The 19,631-nt window shown below is 36.6% G+C and overlaps 1 long non-coding RNA gene across 2 annotated transcripts in view; it reads right to left on the bottom strand.

Moving 5' to 3' along the window:
* Window positions 1-12,423, bottom strand: part of LOC306667285 — a 79,082-nt gene extending 66,659 nt beyond the window's left edge. For both annotated transcript variants that reach the window (XR_013765488.1, XR_013765489.1), the window contains exon 1: window positions 12,128-12,423. This is a non-coding gene — a long non-coding RNA (uncharacterized lncRNA). The remainder of the gene's footprint in view (window positions 1-12,127) is intronic.
* Window positions 12,424-19,631: the final 7,208 nt, after the last annotated feature.

Here is a 19,631-nt window from a genome sequence, read left to right as displayed (position 1 = left end):
ATTCATTTATATTTCATTTGTTCTTTCTACCTATGCATAAAGGTGGAGTTCCCTGTGGTATGTTTATATGTGCACATAATTTTTTAAGAATCATTCTGCATTGCCTCCCATTACCCATTCTTCCACTCGGCCTCTCAATCTTTTTCTACATTACTACTCTTCCCTTTATCTTTAGGATATCCTATCCTGCCCTTCCTCTTTCCTTTGTTTGACTCTAGTTTCTGCATATGAAAGAAAACATTCAATCTTTGAGATTTGTGTTTGGCTTATTTCACTTACCATGATATTCTCATTTCTATCTTTTACCTGCAAACATCACAATTTTATCTCCTTTTGTGGCTCAGAACCCCAGTGTGTGTGTGTGTGTGTCTGTGTGTGATATGATATGTCAGAATTTCTTAATCCATTTATCTATTGAGAGGAATCTGCGTTGATTCCATAATTTAGCTATTGTGAAATGTGCTGTTATAAATATTGAGATAGCTCTTTCACTGTAGTATGCTGATTTTAGATGTTTTGGCAAAAATACCAAGGAGTGGGCAAATGTTCTCAGGATGCTTACCTCTCTAGTTTTTTGAAGAGTCTCCATATTGCTTTCCAGAGTAGTTATACTAGTCTGCAGTCCCACTATCAATGTGTACATTGATAGTACACTTTCCTCCGACAACCTTGCCCACATTTTCTGATGTGTGTATTCTTGATCATTGCCACTCTGGGTTGAGATAAAATCTTAGTGTAGCTTTTATTTGCATTTTCCTGATTGCTAGTGATGTTTAACATTTTTTTCATATGTTTATTGGCCATTTGTGTTTCTTCTGTTGTGAAGTTTCTATTTAGTTCTATTGCCCATTTATTAATTGGGTTATTTGGGGGGTTTGGCATTAAGTGTTTTGAGTTATTTGTGTATTCTGGGTATTAATCCCTTATCAGATGAATAGCTGGTCAAGATTTTTTCCCATTCTGTAGCTCTCTCTTCACACTCTTATTCATTTCTTTTGCCATGTGGAAGCTTTGCAGTTTGATGACATTTCATTTATTTATTCTTAGTTTCATTTCATGAACTTCAAGTATCTTGTTAAGGAAGCTGGCGTCAGCAATTATGTGAAGGACTGTTGACCCTATGTTCTCTTCTAGCAGTTGAAAATTTTATAGTCTAATTCCTAAATGTTTGATCCATTTTTATTTGAGTTTTGAGCAGGGTGAGAAATAGGGTTCTAGTGTTCTTTTTCTACATAGTTATCCATTTTTTCCCAGCGCCATTTGTTAAAAAAGCTATCTTTCCTCCAACATATATTTTTGGCACCTTTGTTAAGTATCTGAGGGCTGTAATTATGTGGATTTGTCCTGTGTCTTCTATTCTGTCCTATTGGACTTTGCGTCTATTTTGGTGCAATACGATGCTGTTTTTGTTACTACAGCTCTGTAGCATTACTTGTAGTCTGGTATTTTGTTGCCTCCTGCTTTGCTTTTCATTATTAATATTGCTTTGGCTATTCTGGGTCTCTTATTCTTCCAAATAAATTAAAAAATTGTTTTTTCTTTTCTAATTCTGTGGTGAAGGTCATTGGTATTTTGATGGGGATTGTATTGAACCTGTATATTGCTTTTGGCAGTATGACCATTCTGAGAATATTAATTCTGCATCTCTGAGACTATGGGATGTTTTTCCATCTTTTCAGGTCTTTTTCAATTTCTTTTTTCAGTGTTCTACAATTTTTATGCTTTTATAATTATGTCAAATAGATTCTACTGTCATGTACAACTAAGAGTGCCAACTAAAAGAAAGAAATGAGATAGACATCCACATATAAGAGGCTCACAGGACCTGCAAATACACCTATACAAATGAGAATATCTCCAAGACATATCATAATCAACACCCATAAATCAATAGCTTTCCAAAACTCCAACAGTGATTCAGCTGAGGAAGAAATCAGGGACATGATCACATTCACAATAGACCACATAGTCTAACTGAGTGATAACTGAAGGCAGGTTGGGAGTTGCTGGAGGGAATGGTTTCCTGGGGGCATGACTTTGGGATATATCTTTTGTTTCTAGCAAGTGGGGGTCTCTCTGCTTCTATGTTGTGATGTCTTGGGTTGCTTTCCTCTGTCACTCTCTTCTGCCTTGACATTTGACCTCATGTCTAGTCCTGAAGAATGGAGCCAGTCTTTCACTGAGACTACTGAAAATTTGAGCCCCAAAATAAATGTTTCCTACTCTGATTGTTCTTGTTAGGTCTTGAGGTCACAGCAGCAGAAAAGCTGACTGAAACACCAAGGCTGAGGTGGAGTAGAGTATGTGTGAAGTGAGATTCAGTGTTGCTTGATGAAGATGTATTTTTCCACTGCAGGATTTCTACACTGTGAGCATGAATGTCTCAATCATTTTCTGTCCTCTCTTTTTTATTAATTTTTATTTTTTAATTTAGATTCATTGTACACAAATAGGGTATAACTTTTGTTTCTCCAGCTGAACATGAAATAGAGTCACACTGTTTGTGTAATCATATATGTACAAAGGGTAATGATGTTTGTCTCATTCTCTTTCCTTCCCCCCATACCCTCCCCACCCCTCTATACAATCCATCCTTCCTCCATTCTTACCTTTCCCCCATTATGTATCTTCATCCATTAACCAGTCTTTTACCATTAAACTTAAATGGCCAATTGAGACTAACAGTTCTGAGACCATTCTTCCACCACTGATTAAGACTGGGGTGGCAGATGTTAGGGATAATATTCATTTAGCCTTCTGAGCTTTCTGGGCAGACTTGGTGACCTTGCCAGCTCCAGCAGCCTTCTTGTCCACTGCTTTGATGACACCCAGAGCAACCGTCTGCCTCATATCACAAACAGCAAAACCACCCAGAGGAGGATAATCAGAGAAGCTCTCAACACACATGGGCTTTCCTGGAACTATATCAATGATGGCAGCATCACCAGACTTCAAGAATTTAGGACCATCTTCCAGTTTCTTACCAGAACAGTGATCAATCTTTTCTTTCAGCTCAGCAAACTTACATGCAATGTGAGCTGTGTGACAATCCAGTACAGGGATATAGCCAGCACTGATTTGGTCCAGATGGTTCGGGATAATCACCTGAGCAATGAAACCAACTGCTTGCCTTGGTGGGTCATTTTTGCTGTCACCAGCAACATTGCCATGATGAACATCTTTGACAGGCATGTTTTTGACACTGAAGCCTACAATATCTCCATGAAGAGCTTCACACAGAGCTTCATGGTGCATTTCAATACTTCAGTTGCAATATTGACTGGCGCTAAAGGTGACCACGATTCGAGGCTTGAGAACTCCAGTCTCCAATCAGCCCACAGGGACAGTATCAATACCACCAATTTTGTACACATCCTGGAGGGGCAGATGCAAAGGCTTGTCAGTTGGACGAGTTGGTGGCAGGATGCAATCTAAAGCTTCAAGCAGTGTGATTCCACTGGCACTGACATCTTTACAGGTGACTTTCCATCCCTTGAACCAAGGCATATTAGCACTTGGCTCCAACATGTCACCATTCCAACCGGAAATTGGCACAAATGCTACTGTGTCAGGGCTATAGCCAATTTTCTTAATGTAGGTACTTACTTCCTTATCAATTTCCTCATATCTTTTCTAACTGTAGGGTGGCTCAGTGGAATCCATTTTGCTAATACCAACAATTACTTGTTTCACACCCAGTGTATAAGCCAGAGGGGCGTGCTCACAGGTCTGCCCATTCTTGGAGATCCCAACTTCAAATTTACCAACACCGGCAGCAACAATCCAGACAGCACAGTCAGCCTGAGATGTACCTGTAGTCACGTTTTTGATAAAGTCTCTGTGTCCTGGGGCATCAATGATAGTCACATAATACTTGCTCTTCTCAAATTTCCACAAGGAGATGTCAAGGGTGAGACTCACTCTCAGCTTTCAGTTTATCCAAGACTCAGGCGTACCTGAAGGAGCCCTTTCTCATCTCATCCAGCTTCTTTCTCAAATTTTTCAGTGGTTCTTTTGTAGATCAGATGGCCAGTAGTGGTAGACTTGCCTGAATCTATGTGTCCCATGACAATGATGTTGATATGAGTCTTTTACTTTCCCATTATGGCTTTGATTTAGCAGTGGTTTTCATGACACCTGTGTTCTGATGGCAAATCCATTGTGGAAAAAAAAAAAAAAAACTACATTTATTGATTTCTGGATGTTAAACAAATCTTGAATCCCTGGGATGAAATCCATTTGATCATGGTGCACTATCTTTTTAATATGTTTTTATATGTGATTTGCTAAAATTTTGTTAAGAATTTTTGCATCTATGTTCATTAGGTCTGAAGTTTTCTTTCCTCAATGTGTCTTTATCTGGTTTTGGTGTCAGGGTGATACTAGCTTCATAGAAAGAGTCTTAAAGGGTTCTCTCCTCTTCTATTTCATTGAATACGTTGAGGAGAATTGGAATGAGTTCGTTTTTGAAGGTCTTGTAGAACTTGGCTGAGAATCCATCTGGTCCCAGACTTTTCTTGGTTGGTAGGTTTTTGATGACTTCTTCTATTTCATTGCTTGAACTGATCTATTTTAATTGTGAATGTCCTCCAGATTCAGTTTGGGCAGATCATATGTCTCCAAAAAACCTGTCAATGTCTTCGAGATTTTCTATTTTGTTGAAGTATAGATTTTCATAGCAGATTCTAATCATGTTTTGTACTTCAGTAGTGTCTGTTGTGATATTTTCTTTTTCATCATGAATTATAGTAATCTGAGTTTTTTCTCTCCTCCTTATTAGTGTGGCTAAGGGTTTATCAATTTTGTTTAATTTTTTTCAAAGAACCAACTTTTTGTTTTGTCAACTTTTTGAATTATTTCTTTTGTTTCAATTTCACTGATTTCATCTCTGATTTTAATTATTTCCTACTACTTTTGGTGTTGATCTTTTCTTCTTTTTGGGGGGCTTTGAGCTATAATTTTAGGTCTTTAATTTGTTGAGTTTTTCTTCTTTTATTGAATGTGCTCCATGCAATGAATTTTCCTCTTAGTATTGCTTTCATAGCATCCAAGAGATTTTGATATGTTATATCTTTATTCTTGTTTGCCTCTAAGAATTTTTTAATCTCCCTCCTGATGTCTTCTGTTATTCATGCATCATTCAATAGTGTATTATTTAGTCTCCAGGTATTGGAGTAGTTTCTCTTTTTTTATTTTATTGTTGATTTCTAATTTCATTCTATTATGATTTGATAGAATGCACGGTAGTATCTCTATTTTTTGTATTTGCTAAGAGTAGCTTTGTGGCATAACATATGGTCTATTTTAGAGAAGGATCCATGTGCAGCTGAGAAGAAAGTGTATTCACTCGTTGATGGATGGAATATTCTATATATGTCTGTTAAGTCTAAATTATTGACTGTGTTTCTTTGTTCATTTTTTGTTTGGAAAATCTGTCCAATGGTGAGAGATGTGTGTTAAACTCACCTAGCATTATGGTGTTGTGGTCTGTTTGGTTCCTGGAATCAAGAAGGATTTGTTTGATCTACATGGATGCATAATTGTTTGGGGAATAAATATTTATGATTGTTCTGTCTTACTGATTTATACTTCCCTTAAGCAGTATGAAATGGCCTTCTTTATCCCTTCTAATTTTTGCTTGAAGTTCACTTTATCTGATATAAGGAAGGAAACCCCTGCTTTTTAGTGAGTTCGTGTGTGTACTATGTTTTTTCCCATTCTTTCACCTTTAGTCTGTGGGTATCTTTTTCTATGAGATGAGTCTCTTAAAGTCAGCATATTATTAGGTCTTTCTTTTTAATCCAATCTGCCAATCTAAGTCTTTTGATTGATGAGTTTAGGCCATTAACATTTAGGGTTATTATTGAGATATGACTTGTATTCCCAGTCATTTTGGCTTATTTTTGGTTTTTAACTTGACTTGGTTTCTCCTTCAATTGGCTATTCCTTTAGTGTAGTTCCGTCCTTTGTTGATTTACATTGTTAATTTTCATTTCTTCCTCAAGGAGTATTTTGCTGCAAATGTTCTGTAGTATAGGCATTTTATTTGTAAATCTTTTAGCTTTTGTTTATCATAGAAGAATTTTATTTCTTCATCAAATCTGAAGGTAAGTTTTTCTGGATATAAGATTCTTGGTTGTCATTAATTTTTTTTCAGAGCATGAAATATGTTGTTCCAGGTCCATCTAACTTTTAGGATCTGGAATGAGAAATCTGCTAATATTCATATTGGTTTCCCCCTATATGTAATCTGATGCTTTTGTCTTGCAGTCTTTAAAATTCCATCTTTATTTTGTATGTTATGTATTTTCATTATAATGTGCATTGGTGTGGATCTGTTGTAATTTTGTACATTTGGTGTCCTGTGAGCCTCTTGTAGTTGATTTTCCATTTTATTCTTCAGATTTGGAAAATGTTCTGATGTTATTTCATTGAATAGGTTGTTCATTCCTTTGCTTTGTATCTCTGTGCCTTCCTCAATCCCAATAATTCTTAAATTTGGTCTTTTCATAATAACCCATAATTCTCTTGGAGGTTCCTTCATGATTTCTTACCATCTTCCCTGTTTGGTCAACTTTGTTTTCAAGATTATATATTTTGTCTTCATTGTCTAAGGTTCTGTCTTCCTAGTGATCTAGTCTATTAGTGATGCTTTCTATTGATTTTTTAATTTCATTTATTATTTCCTTCATTTCAAGAATTTCTATTTGGATTTTTTCAGAATGTCTATCTCTTTATTGAAGTGCTTTTTTGCTTCCTGCATTTGCTCTCTTAACTGTTGGTGTTCATTCATTGCCTGCATTTGCTCTCTTACCTCATCCTTTATTTCTTGTATCATTTTAATTATGTACATTCTGAACTCCTTTTCTGACATATCTTCTACCATGATGTCATTTGATTCTATTGATATAGTATGTAGGTTTGTTTGGGACATTTTCTTCCCTTATCTTTTCATGTCATTTGTGTATTTTCCCCTCTAGCACTGCGGATCTGAGGTATTGCAGTTTCTCACCTATAGGCTTATAGTGTCCTTGCAGGTTTCCATTACCTCACCTTAAACTGTGAGATCAATATCAGCTGCACACAATACGAACAAAATATAGCCTTAACCCAAATAGTCCCTATTAAGATAGTAATAGTATTGCCTTAATAAACAGAGATGATGAGTTTGATTGTTATTTATAGTATAAACAATATGTTTGCAATAAGGTCCATAATTTCTAATGGTGGACAAAGAGAATGTGGAACATTAATGAGATAAGAAGTGAGTATATAGAAGTATTAGATCATAGGCAGAGTGAAAGCAGAATCAAAAGAAATTTGTTGTTAGCATGAGAAAAGAGAGAAAGATACTCCAAGAAAACAGATAGATAAGAAGAAAATACAGTAGAAAAATAATAAAAAAGAAAAGTAGCAATAATAGTAATAATAATACTAATAAAAATCTACAATGAAACTATAAAATACTATTCAAACCTCCTAGTCTTTAGTAGCCTGATGCATGAGAGGTACTTGGTAATGTGGTGTCCCAGTAAGGGAGCTACCAGGACTAAGGATGGTGTTATCCAGGTTGGAACTAATCCATGATAGTGGGCAGAGGTGACCCCACATGTTGGCAGATGGGGGACAGCAGTGGGGCACAGGAACGGCAGGCTGGGCCTGAGCAGCACTGGAGGCCACGGGCTGGTCCTGGGCAGCACTGGAGATGCGTGCAGGTGGTGGCTGAGCTTGGGTGTGGTGCTGGAGATGTGTGCAGGCAGTTGGGAACGTATTTACCTGTCCTTCATTTATACAGGATAGCTTTACTGGCATTTTTCCCCCCTTTACTACTATGAAAATGTCACATCACTCTTTCCTAGGATAGCAGCTGTCTACTACGAAGTCTGCTGTGAGGTCAGTTGGGACCCTTTATGTGCTATTGAGGGGATGGATATGTTAACTAGCTTGATTTAATTCTTCCATACCACGTTCATAAGTCATAATAATATTCTATATTCTATAAATCATGTTGGGGGCTGTGCCATGTTGGCGGTGCTGGGATGGCACCTGATCACATCGGCAGTGAGGAGGTTAATTGACATAAGCACACTCAGGTGATTTTCTCCTCCACGCACACAATGTTTGCACATGTGTTCTCGAGCACTAATTGCCTGCTCGGAGCATCTCGCCTAATCTTTGCGTAAGAGGCTGGCCCTGCTCTCCACCTCCTGGAGGTGATATAAGCGTAGGCGGAGTGAGACAGAGACACAGCAGCCATTAGCAGAAAAGCAGGAGAAGAAGGACACAGCACGGCAGCAGCAAGTAGGGGCAGCGGCGGAAGGCAGATCGCAGAACGGAGAACTGAGCTGCATCACTAGGGCACCTTGGGTGGACATACCCTTAGTTCACAGGATGCAGGACTTTAAGGTGTAGCAAGTCTCTTCCTCTAAGCTCTAAGCAAAGCCTGTCTTTCTCTCAAAGTTTCTCTCTTAAGCAAAGTCTCTTTCTCTCTGATAAGCGGGGTCTCTCTCTCTCTCCTCTCAAAGCAAGTAAACCTCATTTCCTCTGTCCTCTATAAACAAACAAGCAAGAAAGCAGTGCACTAAAGAGAAAGATAGAAGTGCCTCAGTTTCCACTCCACCACCCATAAGACCCATGCAAGTTGTTGCTGCAAGCGGTGACAAATATCCACGGATTTTGGAACCGCAAAGAGCCAGCGACAAATCATATGATTATAAACTGTCAATATATAATGAAAAGATAAAATTACAGAGCAATTTTAGAAACAAAAACAAGCACACAAGAGAGAAAATACAGTGCCATAATTTGATTACTTGAATAGATGGCAAATCTGACTTAAAAAAAAAAAAAAGGTTAAGGAAGAAATTAACAACATTTAAAAACTGGAAAGGTTTTAAAGACATGGATGTTTTAAAGACATGGATGACAATACAATATAATAAAATACTACAGTTTCATACCAAATACATTTGAAAATGTGTATCAAGTGAACACATTTCTTTGAAATATTATTTCTCCAAAACCAACACAAGAAAAAACTTTTTAAAAACCTCAATAGTACTATGTCTATTAAAGAAATTGAATATGTATTAAAGATATTTTTTAATAATTAAAAATATAAATAATCCAGATTCAAATATCATCTTTGATGTGTTCTCCAAATATTATGAAAGAAACAACACTGATCACTTGCAAATTCTTCCTCAGAAAAGGAAAAATAAAAAGGAATATTGTCCAGTTTGTTTTATGAGGCTACCATTTTCTCAATTGCAAGTCCAGCAATGGCATAATAAGAAAAAATTATAGGACAAAGTCTTATCAAGGACAGAAATTTTCTTTAAAGAAGCTACTTCATCAGTTTGATTACAGGCATGTAAAACTTAATTAACATTCAAAAATCAATCATTATAGGCCATCACTTTCATAGAATTAAGAGGAAAATAAAAATTCTTTCAATACATATTTAATAAAATTCAGTGTACTTTCAGCATAAAAATGCTTTAGCTAACTAGAACAGAATAAAACTTCCTTAACTAGAGATAGAGTTTCCAAATACAAAAAAGTCCTATGGACAGCTATTTTAGTAAAATATAGGCAGGTTTTTCAAGTAATGAGAAAAAGATACCCACTACCACTATGGTTCTTTGATATTAAGCTGGAGGTTCTCAGCAAATCAAACAGGGCAAGAAAGAATGCATGTATAGAAACACAAGAAATGAAACAACATTTGCAAGAGACACTGTTGTGCACATAGAATATTCGAAAATATCTAAAATAAATTGTTAAAATTAATACATGAATTTAGAAGATCAGAAAGTACATCAGTAATACCAGTAATAACTACCTAGGGAATGATATCTCCCAAACTGCACCACTTATAGTAGTATCAGTACTTTTTACGACATATTTCCGGCATATATGCTTATTTGTAAATTGAGGTATATGCATATAGATGTATATGTCTTTCTGTCTCTCTATCTCGCTGGACCATGATCAAACTGACATTTCCGGGCAGTGGAAAACAAAAATACAATTTCTTCACAAAGGCATGTGAAATTAATTGATATTCATGTGGAGATGAAGGAATCTTGTTCACTACCATGTACCACACAAAAGTGAATTCAAAGGGTATTTGAAAACTAAATGTAAGGGGTAAAACAAAGCAGAGCAAAACAAGACAAAACAAAAATTCCTTAGGAGGATACAAAGGTTATCTTCAATGGCCACAGAGCAGGTGCAGATTTCTTGAGCAGACAGAAAAAGCACAAACCATAATAGCTAAAAGGTGTCCAGGAATTTAGAGGTCACCTAGCCCCATTTCCTCCTCACAAATGAGGAGATTAGACTACTAAGGATACAATTCTTATACAGAACGAACACCTCCAGGAAGCTAAACATCTATTGCATTATCTCCACTTTGCAGACACCAAGACCTTTAGTAAGTTGCCCAGAGTGACAGAGCTGGCACATGGAAAACTGGGATTCTAACAGAAGCCTGAGTCCAGAGCCTGCACTCTACACCTCCATCACTCACGAATGCTGGAACGCTGGAAGCTGAAATTTCAAGTTCTGTATTTTAGTTTAACTTCAAATAACTGAAGAATCACAGCATCTAAGGATTTTCTCAAAAATCAACATTCAAATTTTTGGCCCTTACTATAAATGAATAAACAGTTAAATTCAAAACTACATTTTCTAAATGAACTTCTTCAAACAACTTTATAATACTGTCTCCCTTTTTAAAAACTGGTGGCACTTGTGTATTACATATACTTTATTTTACAATTCTTATTATATGTATTGGCATCAGATCTGACATTTTGCTGCCACCGGTATTCTGTCCCCCCACACCATTTTACAACCCAGATTGTTAGCCCACGAATTTCCTAGTCAGTCATTGGTCCAATTGTTATTAGCCCACAAACTTCCACTACTTAAGAATAGCTCCCTTGCTCTCTCTCTCTCTCTCTCTCTCTCTCTCTCTCTCTCTCTCTCTCTCTCTCTCGCTCTCTCTCTCTCTCTCCCCCCCCCCCCCCCCCCCGCCCCCAGGGCAGACACTGCCTGTCCACTTAATAAAAGCTCTTCCACAAGTTCCTGAGTCCAGAGTGGTTTCTGGGTGCTTTTCAATATGTCGTTTCACCGTTACACATTTTATTCCACAATTACCCTGACAAGTCTTCCTTAAAATAAGTAACAAGATCTGCATTACGTATTTATTACACAAATCTTATTTATCTTTTGTGACCTTTATTTGCATGTTTGTTTCATTATTTTACTCCAGAATTAGAGTAGTCCTCAACATTTTACCTTATATTTTTGTATTGGTGGGGGCAGTGTGTTTCTGTGTCCCTTTTGGAGCTTCATACGTGTTGGTAAGCTGCTAACACTCCTCTACATGTAGTATTGAAAGAATCAACATTTGCAGTAGGATAGCATTGTGAAATCAGTTCACAAGTGAATTTCAGACATTTTATCCCCAGAATTAAAGGAGAGCTCTGAGTTTTGCATTTTACTTATTATTTTGTTTAGTTGTTAACAGGGATTAAACAACAAGTAATCAGAGCTATGAAAAAAAGACCCTTCCAAATGATGTTCAGGCGTTTCCAATGATGCTGAAGCAATTACTCTCTACCACTATTTTCAGTAACTTAAGTTCAGTATTGAGTGAAAAAAATTCCCAAGCATTCAGCAAATCTCCCTGGTCTTCTATCCTATGTGGGGCCATCTATTTCCCTGACAGATCTTCAGTTCTATAACCCAGTCCATCCTAGAAGTTTGCTCATTTATGGCATTTTAAGTAGCTCTGTTTAATCACTGAAACCTTGAAATGCCTGTTGTGCTTTATAGCCCAGAGTATTGTTTTTAATGCTTATTAACTTGTGACAGTGAAGAATGAGGGTAAGGACTTCTTAATTACCAGATATTATATGTATACTTGAGATAGTACAATTAAGGGTAACATTTTTGAAAATAGGAATTTCTGAGACTGGTCTTCATGAAAACATGCTCTCTTTAAAACTCAGATTTTAGATTTACTTATTTGTAAAATGAGATTAATTAAATCTACCATCTAGCTTCCATGAAGAATGCTGGAAAGATGCTTTTTTAAAAATGCAGTAAGATGTACCTTAAGCCTGGGTTCTCCGTCATTTTGTGTGAAGGCAGGTGGGCTCCAGGTCCCCGAGAGTCTTCTTCGCTTGGGCCTCGACAGCCCCTGGACCACAGAAGCGTCTGGGGATTGCATCAGCGGCGGCGGTTTCTACGAGTGCAGAGGAAGGTGACAGTGGTGTCCTGCACGATTACCGCCCTCCACTGCCCGGCATGGGCTCGGGCCGGGCCTAGGCCCGGCCACCCTAAGCCTGGGATCCCGCCGCCGCCTCCGCAGCAGCAGCAGCACCGCACCAGCATCCGCCAGTGGCGCCGCAGGACTGGTCCAAGCGCGTGGTTCCTTAGGGAGTCCGGCCTGGATCGCGGAGCAGGCAGCCGGCCGCGCGCCCCGATGCCTCTGCCTGCCTGAGCCGCGGACCAATGGAGCCCCGACCACACTCCCCCAAGGTGGGCGGCCCCAAAGGCAGCTGGCTGCTGGGAGGACCACCCAAAGCCGTCGCACCGGTTTTAGATGTGCTGTCTAGACTTTCATTCCAGTTTTCTTTTCTTGTTTAGATACTAATTTTAAATTCTTGCATTTTAGTAAGAAAGCTACCTTTTTATGGATGTTAGCAGTTTATTTGTGAAGGGTCTGTTAGGGCAGGTAAGCTTATGTAATGCAGTGTTTCAAACAGGAGAAAAAAGTTTTTTCTTTTTACTTTTTCTTTTCCTTTCTCCTTTTTTCCCCCCTTTACTGTGTAATGTCCCTCAAGTAACGGTAGTGTACCTTGTACCTACGAATTTCCAAAGTGTACCGATTTTTTTTTTGACTGTTCTTCAAATAAATAGAAAAATAGTTGTAATACTTACCTTCAACTTCGCCATTCACGCTTCTGTGACATTACGCTAGGTATTCCATGAGAGTGTGGAGGCTTTTGAATGGCAGGCATAGGTCATTTCTGGGAAATGTATGTGGAGGCTAAGTATTGCTTTCAACAAGGAACTGCCCCCTTGTTTTAAAAAGAAGAAATGCAGACTGAACTACTTGACGATTTGTTTCGCATTATAGGAAGCAAACTGGTGCTAAGTATTTTTAAATGGTTATGTAAGCAAAGCTGAGCTATAGCTCTTCATTCAGGAATATGTATTAGGATTATGGAATGGGTGTAAGACTTGGTAGGGGGAGAAAATGGGTTTGGTTAATGGATCTTTATGGCCCTAGGAGCTATTCTTTCCTTGAAAGTTTTTTGAGAAAAGTGGAAAGATCGTTTTGTTGCATTTTCCCTATGCTTGTTTTTAAAAGAAAAACAAATCCCAAGCCCTGCATACGGCTTGTATTGAACTTTTACATTTGAATTAAAGATTGTTAAACACGAAAAAATGTGCTTTAAACTTCTTTGAGATGGTGAGGGAAAATGACTTATAAGTAAAAAACATTATTATTACAAACTACTGATTTCAAATGGAAGCTACTTATATTAATAACAATAAAGGAAACAAAGTGAATTGTACTGAATACCATTTCATTGCAAATTCTTGGCACTTCTACCCATTTGTATCCTATTCAACACCCTTCATAACCTTATGAATAGATTCTTAAAATATATGTATATATGCATACATAGCATACATATATTGTAGCATTGTGTAATGTTACCCATTTTGATTGTATAACATAAAATCTGTTGGAAGAGTAGATGTTTAAAGCATACGGATTAGACATTACACATTTCCTTAGTGGAGAAAGATAGAATGGTGAGTAATTTAAAGGGTATTAAAAATCAAAGATGTATTAATTAAAATATTTTCATATGCTTATTGCTGACAATGTTCAAATTAGCTGAAAGATTAACTTTTGATTTACATCCTGGCAAGTGGAAGCTTTGTTAAATTATCAAGATGACAAAGTATTTTGACAATATGTTCTTTAGTCATAAAGGCAAAAGCTAACATTTTTTTTCTTGTCTTTCATTGATCCAAGTGGTAATGAAGTTATAATGGTGTTTTGCTAAGTGTTCTTTTTTAACCAAAGCATAATTTAGATGTTTTCTACAAGATTTACATGACTTAGAAATTCCCACTAGGTTTGTGCACTTCTTAAGGGGCTCTGCAACTTAATCCATTGTTGAAAATGATATGTGTACTGTCACCTCATCCCAGACCCTCTGTCAATTTGTTCTCACAGTATGTTCAGACTCTGCATCTAATTCATACCTGAAGGCATTGTAGAAGAATAATATGAACCCAAACCAAATAGGACAGATGCAAGGGAAGAAGGGATGCACTTATCAGGCCATTAGCCAGAGACGTCACTGCTCTTACTTCGTTTTAAGGAGCTTCCAGTGCTCTGGTTGAATAGTGTAGATTTGAAGATCAACTGGGTGAGTAATTTCAGAACTCAGCAATTTTCACTGAACACTTTCACAAGGCTTTCTTTTCCTTCATAATTTCTGGTGGTGCTTGGACATGTTTGAATGGAAGGAATTAACAGAAAAAAATCACACCTCTAAGATGCAGTATATTAAATATGTGAAGAGGTAAAGACTTCTTTAAAAATTTTTTTTTCATTTATTGTCAGTAATGCAATGAACATGTGGACTGTATAGGGAGCTCAATTTGTTGCTTGTATTTGTGTTTTTAAAGATTAATACAAACTGGTGATACAAGTGGTAGTCTATGGTCAATAATTTCTTTGAGATGCTTTTACTGAATTCCATTTTTTGACAACTGGAAAAGATCTATCCTTATAAATGGTAAGTTTCTGTCAAAACAACTCAAAGCAAGGTTTTCATATAGTTTATCTTGACTAAAACTACCGGAACATTTCTGAAAATACATGGAGTGTATTCTGTTATTTTAATTAACCCAAGATAATGATTCTTCCCTGAAGACAGTTCCACTTCTTGGGTGTCATTTTGTAACACCTAGATACAGTTCTGCTTGTCACCACTTGGAAAGAATGTTACTGGTGTCTGGCAATGGAAGGCAGGGATGCTACTAAGCATCCTATAATGCACAGGGAAGGCCTCCAAAACAAAGGCCCCAAATGTCAATACTGCCAAATTTGAGAACTACTGCTCTAAGACATGTATTCTTATACATAGTTCATCTGAAATTCAAAGTATAGGTACCATGTTCCTTAAAGACAGAAAATTAAATTACAGAAACAAGTAAATATAGAAGATTGAGAAAATAGCTTACAACAACTGGGCTAAACATGAGTACAATCTTTAATTCCACAGATCTTACCTATGCTGATGTACCTCAGGTGAAATAAAAATTGATAATTGTTTGATAAATAAGTGAATAAGTGAATTTGTATCTCAGCAGGCAGAGGAAATAGTTTACATATAAATGATATGTTACCTAATGAAGAACATAACAGAAACTCAAGTCATGTGCAGCAATAGTCAGTGTTCTCTTGAAGGCAACCTGTGTTGTACTGAATATGCATGATATTTTTAACTATTCCTCTGTACCTGGACTCAGCAGCATGACAGTGAGACCCTTCACAGCCTGGCCTCAATCTTACTTCCCTCCACTCTTTTCCATAAGTTGTTTTCTTCACCCCCCAGGGCTTTTTTCATTTCTGTCTTCCTGAATCATGACTCTAAGAACAAAGCTTCATCCACCTGGAATTACCTTTCCATTGCCACTCACCCTCTTAGCAGTGATCTTAAATCTTTCCTCCCTGAAGAGTCAGCACCCATCATCTAATAATCTATACTGGTCTCCCGTTTTCCACAGTTACTGGCTAAACCATCTATTTAAAGCATAGAATGGCACAGTCAAAAAACAAAAAAAAAAAAAGAAATTTTCTTTGTCATTAAGATGACATCTGTGGCTGAAATTGCCATGTACAAAATTTTACCACATGGCATGTACTATATGCAGGTAATATTTGAATGCTTTTTTTCTTTGAGGCTATTGTGAATGAGGTAGTTTTCCTAATTTCTCTTTCTGAGGATTCATCACTTATGAATAAAAATGCATTAGATTTATGAGTGTTGATTTTATATTCTGCTACTTTGCTGAATTCATTTATGAGTTCTAGAAGTTTTCTGGTGGAATTTTTTGGATCCTTTAAATATAGAATTATGTCATCAGCAAATAGTTATAATTTGAGTTCTTTTTTTCCTATATATATCCCTTTAATTTCTTGGTCTAATTGCTCTGGCTAGTTTCAAGGATGATATTGAATAGAAGAGGTGAGAGAGGGCATCCCTGTCTTGTTTCAGCTTTTAAAGGAAAAGCTTTCAGTTTTTCTCCATTTAGAAAGATGTTGGCCTTGGGCTTAGCATAGATAGCCTTTACAATGTTGAGGTATGTTCCTACTGTCCCTATTTTTTCTAGTGTTTTGAACATGAGGATTTTTCTGCATCTATTGAAATGATCATATGATGCTTAACTTTAAGTCTACTGATGTGATGAATTATATTTATTGATTTCTGGATGTTGAACCAACCTTGCATACCTGGGATGAACCACTTGATCATGGTGCACTATCTTTTATGTTTTCGTATGCAATTTGCCTGAAGGGTCATCTCTATAAAGATTTCCCTATCACTTAAAATAGGCGACTCTTCTATGCCTACTTTACACTTTTGTTTGTAACTAAGTCAAATTTTAGGATTAAAAATTTATACTAGTTATAAATATTTTTTAAATTACCATCAGTATTTTTCTTATTTACCAAAGTATTGTAGTAACTCTGGCATTTTTTAAGCCACAACTATTTGGGGGAAGAAATATAGAAATTTACATTATTATAACTATAAAACTTATTGATTATTATAAAAAAATGTGAGAAACCAGGACCCAGGATAGGAATAGGAGGCATAGTCAACTCTCAAAGAATCCCTCACATGCCTCTTTCCAACCACAACCTCATCCTTTTCTCTTACAGGTAACTGTCATCCTGACTTTTATTTTAGCAACTTCCTTACTTTTATGCACCCTAATTTAAAATCATTTTACCTGTTTTTGAGCTTCAGGAATCATTTTATAGTATTTTGTGTTTAATTTATTTGATGACTCCAAGTTTCTCTGTGTGTCTATAGTTCACCCACTTAGTTTACTATGAAATATTCTGTTGTATGAAGATACCACAATTTATTCATCTATTCAATGATGATGGATATTTGGTTGATTCGTTTGGGTTTTAAAATGAACATATGAACATGAAATTTCTGAACAAATAGACAAACTTATGTAAGGTATACAATTAAATGCAGAATTGCTGGGTCATAATGTGGGGAATCTTACATTTTTCTAGATAATATCAAGCTGTTCAAAGTCATGGGGTCAGTGTATATTCCCACAAACAGTATATCAGCATTGCCATGTTCCACTTCATTACCAACTCTTCTATCATCCATCTTTTAAGCAAATTTTAGTTATTCTGTTAAGTGAATAGTGATACCTTATCATGGTTTAATCTGTATTTCTCCTGATTGTTAATATTTTTTGAACATTTGGATATTCTCTGTTGCAAAATACCTATTCAAGATTCTCTGGCTATGTTCTATTTTTGTTAACATTTTGGAAATTTTACCAATATAAATTAAATATGTTCAAATACTTTCTTCATTCCATATTTTGCCTTTCTATTAACTTTAATATTTTTCAATGAACAGTTGTTCTTAATTTCAATGTAGTACATGTTATCAATCTTTTTTATAAAGATATTGCTTTTGTGTCTTAAGACCAGGACCCAAAGATCAATAAAATACTCTTCCATATTTTCTTTTAAAATATTTTGCCTTTCACACTTAGGTCTGTAATCCTCCTGGCATTGATCTGGGGTATGAAGTGAAGTAGGGGAAAATGTAGATATCCAAATGTTCCAGTACCAACAAGTTCCAAATGTTGAAAAGATTATTCCTGTCAAGTATGATTTCTATAACATTCCCCCTTAACTCACTACTTGGACTTATGCATAAGCAGAAGGGGTTTCAGAGAATTACTGCACATTATCCAATTTAAGTAGATGGTGATGCCAATTATAGTTGTTCTTACAAACTGTAGTCTTATACTAGAACAAATTAACATAGCTCTGGGTACTTGGTATCTAGCTCTTGACCTGCAAATTAATTTACTCTATATCAATTTGTGAAGACCACTAGAAATAAGTACAAGCTGCATACTTTCTCTTTGGGACTCTATCTTACTTAGGATTATATCAGCTTTCTAGTTACATCACATAATCCAGTATTTAAAGACATTCATTTTAATATCCCACCAAACATGTTAACTGTACCTAATGATTAGAAAAAAAATATTCCAAATGCCTTAGAAGACTCATATTTAAAAGATGGAAGGAGATAAAACCCACAAAAATTCAGAAAACTATAAGCTTGGTGAAGATTTTAGGACTTCAGTGCTTTGAGGTGTATCCCACTATATCCCATTGTGGAAGATAAGTTGCTTCACCTTGTACTCATACATTAAAGTAAACGCTTTCCAGGCACCTTTGATGGATTCATTCTGTTATTTTTTTCCCTTCCCCCCCACCCCTCCCACCCCTCTTTTCACTCTATACAGTCCTTCCTTCCTCCACTCTTACCACCCTCCTTATCCCTAACCCTAAACCTAACCCTAACCCTAACGCTAACACCTCCTAACCCCCTTATATGACCTCATCCGCTTATCAGCAAGATCATTTGTCCTTTAGTTTTTTGAGATTGGCTTATCGCACTTAGCATGATATCCTCCAATTTCATCCATTTGCCTGCAAATGCCATAATTTTATCATTATGGCTGAGTAATATTTCATTGTATATATATGCCACAGTTTCTTTATCCATTCATCAACTGAAGGGCATCTAGGTTGGTTCCAAACTCTGGCTATGATGAATTGAGCAGCTATGAACATTGATGTGGCTGTATCTCTGTAGCATGCTGATTTTAAGTCCTTTGGGTATAGGCCAAGGAGTGGGATAGCTGGGTCAAATGGTGGTTCCATTCCAAGTTTTCTGAGGAATCTCCATACTGCTTTCCAGAGTGGCTGCACTAATTTGCAACCCCACCAGCAATGTATGCGTGTACCTTTTTCCCCACATCCTCGCCAACACCTATTGTTGCTTGTGTTCTTGATAATCGCAAGTCTAATTGGGGTGAGATGAAATCTTAAGGTAGTTTTGATTTGCATTTCTCTTATTACTAGAGATGTTGAACATTTTTTCATATATCTGTTGATTGCTTGTACATCTTCTTCTGTGAAGTGTCTGTTCATTTCCTTAGCCCATTTGTTCATTGGATTATTTTTATTCTTGGTGTAGATTTTTTTGAGTTTTTTATAGATTCTGGAAATTAGCACTCTATCTGAAGTATGAGTGGCAAAGATATTCTCCCACTCTGTAGGCTCTTTCTTCACATTGTTGATAGTTTCCTTTGCTGAGAGAAAGCTTTTTAGTTTGAATCTATCCCAGTTATTGATTCTACCTTTTATTTCTTGTGCTATGGGAGTCCTGTTAAGGAAGTCTGATCCTAAGCCAACAAGTTGAAGGTTTGGGCCTACTTTTTCTTCTATAAGATGCAGGGTC

Source organism: Sciurus vulgaris (genome assembly GCF_902686455.1).
Source record: "Sciurus vulgaris genome assembly, chromosome: 8".
NCBI classification, from domain to species: domain Eukaryota; kingdom Metazoa; phylum Chordata; class Mammalia; order Rodentia; family Sciuridae; genus Sciurus; species Sciurus vulgaris.
This window is presented reverse-complemented; position numbering and strand designations above follow the sequence as displayed.